Source organism: Mytilus californianus, unplaced genomic scaffold (assembly GCF_021869535.1).
Source record: "Mytilus californianus isolate M0D057914Y unplaced genomic scaffold, xbMytCali1.0.p SCAF_12, whole genome shotgun sequence".
Lineage (NCBI taxonomy): Eukaryota > Metazoa > Mollusca > Bivalvia > Mytilida > Mytilidae > Mytilus > Mytilus californianus.
The window spans coordinates 34,614,535-34,618,692 of record NW_026262604.1 but is presented as its reverse complement, the minus strand read 5'-3'; the positions used below and the strand labels follow the sequence as shown (position 1 = coordinate 34,618,692).

At 33.9% G+C, this 4,158-nt stretch overlaps 1 pseudogene; it reads right to left on the bottom strand.

The window, feature by feature from the left end:
* Positions 1 to 814: 814 nt before the first annotated feature.
* LOC127722411 (uncharacterized) lies at positions 815 to 3,133 on the bottom strand (annotated as a pseudogene).
* Positions 3,134 to 4,158: the final 1,025 nt, after the last annotated feature.

The window sequence follows — 4,158 nt, the reverse complement described above, 5'->3', positions numbered from 1 at the left end:
ACAACTCTTTTGAGGGGTCCGTAGGCGACCTGTTGCAAGGCTAAATTTCTGTCCCTATCCAATATTCCCTCATTTCCCGTGGCAGTCTAAATTTCTCCGACCTCAATCCGAGACGCCTCTATTACAGAACCTACCTATTGTATTTATTGTTAATTTGTTCTCGTCCTGAATATGCATGAAATATTTGCCACTGGACGTTAAGCAACCAACAATCAATCAATCAATCCTTCTAGGGCGGCTCGTAGCGCTGAAATCGATGTCACTCCTGTAGGCACTATTTGCCTATAAATCTAACACAGAATTCATCGCCAATAATAAAGTGTGAAGATTGACATGTTTCAACCATGTCTGCATATTAACTATTGTTTGCTTTTTAAATATTAATTAAGTGATTGATTACAATATTGAAAATATCCCTTATATAGCAATTGCATCCAATCCAAAATATCGCAAGAGATGGGTTCAATATGCAGACAATAATTATCCGCTAAAGAATCTTATATAGATGCTTCAACACAAATGGGAAGGCTCGAGGAAATTTTACTGTTACAGTATTGAATCTTTACATCGAGTGCCAATACACTGTCAGCTGGTCCAAGAGAAATTGTTGATGGTGAAGTTGGAACCTAGAACAAGCATACAAATGAAATTTCAAAAGGCAATTGCAATAATTGAAACAGTTTAATGGATACCAAACGGTTCAAAAATTTAAGAAGTGCCACCGAAAGCAAATCCAATAAAAAAACTACTTTCTTTAAATCTTCCAGACAAATTTTCAATTTATTTAAACGTTCCTTACATCCGCTTCTTCAATTTAAAGATTTATGCCATAGAAAATACCTTTTGAATTCTGAATTAGACTTGTAACTGTAAAATATTGTAAAACTTTTACATTATTAAGATTTGTTTCAAAGGATTGATCAGGTGATCCTCTATATGTAGCATCCTATGCAAGAGAAAAAGGAATACAATCTGTACCACTAAATAATTTCCGAGGAAATAGATTCAACGTTTTATTTATAATGCAGAAAATAATTTCGCAACAGCAACGCACTTAGGAATTGTATTCTTTTGAAACGACAGAAGGAAAGTGATGAAGTATCCATCGTTAATTTTTTTATTGTTTTGGCATTTAATCTTCTTTTCTGTTTGTTTTATTTTGTTATGTTTATTCTGTTATCGATATAAAGAAAGATATGAAGTTCCAACAATTCTAGCACTTCCGTCAGAACTAGCATACTTTGTCGTGGGAGAGGAAACTGACGGTGGTATCAGTAATACTAGTTTTCCAATCACACAAGGCATACTTGATGATCTAACACGCATCATAAAACCACTAAAAAAGGAGGCAGAATGTCAAACTATAGAGTTTTGTTAAAGAAATCACTACTATTGGAGATGATTGCGAAATTTACAATGAGGGACAGTAGAACCAGCGGGTTATTTGAGTTGGATGTAGCTACCAAGACAACATGCAGCTACTAGGTCCATGCTCGTTGTATTGGGATAGCTGCCAAAACGAAAGCATTACTATTCAAGATTAAATTTTTCTGTCCGAAGCATATTGCTTCGGCTGAATACACTTTCTATACAAAGTTGTGTTTTCTTTATTTACCTTATCTAATCTGTCAACGTTCCTACAAACTTGTAACCACTTGTTGTTGTCGGGTAATCCAGCGGGAATTAGTCGTTTGGTTTTCCGGTTATAATTCTCATGAATGAAATCACCCTCTTCTCCCTTTTACTCATTCTCACTTACACTGTAAGGTTCGTTATCCTCAATGAACGCTTGAACTTCAGGCGGACATTGTACTCGGACAAATAAATCTCTTACGAATGTCTCCATGTAAAAAGACAGGTTGAAAATTTTACTTTCGCAGTTTGAGTAGCAGCAGTTCTATTTCGCCTGACGCCTGCCCTGAATACATGGAGTGCCAAACAGTAGTTAAATACTACTTCTGACATTAAAGCATAGTTAGTATTTTGGAAACAAGACAACCACTGGAAGTATCCTACAGCAGACACTGGTGCATTCTGTTTCATCTGCTCGGTGCAATAAGTCTTAAGCAGCTCCTGAGCCATGGCAAACATAAAAATCTGTAATATCTGCCAACTTATGTGATGATCTGTAAAAAAATAATATTAGGTTCCTTCTTACATCCCATTTTTGGATAAGCAAACAAAAAACATTGAAATGACGAACAAAGACATTTTCTAGTATTTAAAATCAGCTTTTAAGTTTTAAAATTTTTGAATTCGATTAATCCCGAGGAAGAAAAATCAGGCTACAAACTTTAAACAAGTGTTTTTCACATAGTCAAAAAGTTTAATTTAAGCTAGTACGAATGTTAACTAAATATTAGAAATACATACTGGTAGCACATTGACAGGCCTGGAGAGCTGTAATGGCTGAGAATCCTTACATCTTTGCTAGATCAATAAGCCCAATGTCCCATAAAAGCTTGAAACAGGCTTTAACCATATTAATTTCATAGTGTCCTTGTCCTGTAACAGAAAAAATATACTATATAGCTTGAACAAGGCTTTAACCAGAAGAAATATACTATACTGCTTGAACAAGGCTTTAACCATATTAATTTCATAGTGTCCTTGTCCTGTAACAGAAAAAATATAATATATAGTCAACACGCATACATATATATTGCGCTAGTGCAAAATCAATATTATATTATCGTTAAGTTAACCTGCTTTTTCAATATACTTCTATATAATGTTGCACTTAACAATAATGTTCCTATACAAGACGACATAACTCTTTCTTTAGTTGCAGATGGGGTTATCAAATTAAAAACGAATATACAAAACTGAGACAGAAACCAAGTCTTTATTTTTTTCTGATTTTATATGCACACATGATGATATAGTTCAAACAGCAATTTGCTGAAATTTCAATGCTAAACCCCTGTATTAATAATGTGCATCCAGATGGTTACAGTGATGCAAAGTTTGACCCAGACAAATATCAGATGTGGGTACAGCTACTTAATGGTCTGTTGAGGGAACTAGCCAGAATATTGGATGTTTCATATTCAGTTTTGTTAATAGTTTGAGTATTTCAGGCAATAACATTTATAAATTATCGATAACTTTGATCCAACTTACTTACATCCATTACTACACTGAAAAGTTTTCAAAATTATCACCAGTAAATTAACTACAGAACAACTGGATTTGGTGAAAACTGAAGAACAAAGAGATCGCTTTTGTTTACCTTTAGGATATTGTCAACCAGGTTAACTCATTGATGGTTGTCAATGCCCATTTTCATCTCTTACCAACTCATGGTAATAAACTGTTATTACAGAGATACCGGATAGGGAGTTATTTTCGCGATTTTCATTAAATAAGGTATACGAAATATTTTGGCGGTTCATATATTGACGAATTGAAATATTTTATCAAAACCTATCAAAGCACTTTAAAATTGGCGGAATTTATTTTGTTCTATCCGCGAAAATTACCCGCTATACGGTATGTCTCGCCTTTTTGTCATTTTATTTATGCAAATGTTGAAATCAAAATAGCAATACTTTAACATTTTACATAAGTTATGCAAATATTAAAAGTAAATGAACCATAGCTGAGGTATATGGCCAAACAATCTCGTAAATGAGATGAGCAATTGCTAATAAAACTGCATTCCAAATACATATGACTTATTATAAGACGTTCCATTTAAACAAACAAAAACACAAACATTGACTTGTCAACTTGGATGGGGCTATATAATCTCCATGGAAACGATACATGGAAATGCCAATAAATTTGCAAACCAAATATTATTGACTTAAAATATTAGCAGTTTATCTTCAACTGATCTAATCACAAACTTATACATGTAAACTACGCAAAAGTTTCAAAGTCGATAGACCATGACTGAGGGGACAGGGCCAAATTTTATCCATTGAAATGAGAAGCTCCAATGATTATTAAACTCAAAACTAAATAACATTAGCCTACCACTTATGGTTCCCCTTGAACTGACCTCATCACAAACAAATACATGTTTACTTAGCAAAATTTTCAGTCAATAGACCATGACCAAGGGGTGGATCCAAATTACATCTATGGAATAAATTTTCAGTCAATAGACCATGACCAAGGGGTGGATCCAAATTACATCTATGGAAATGAGAT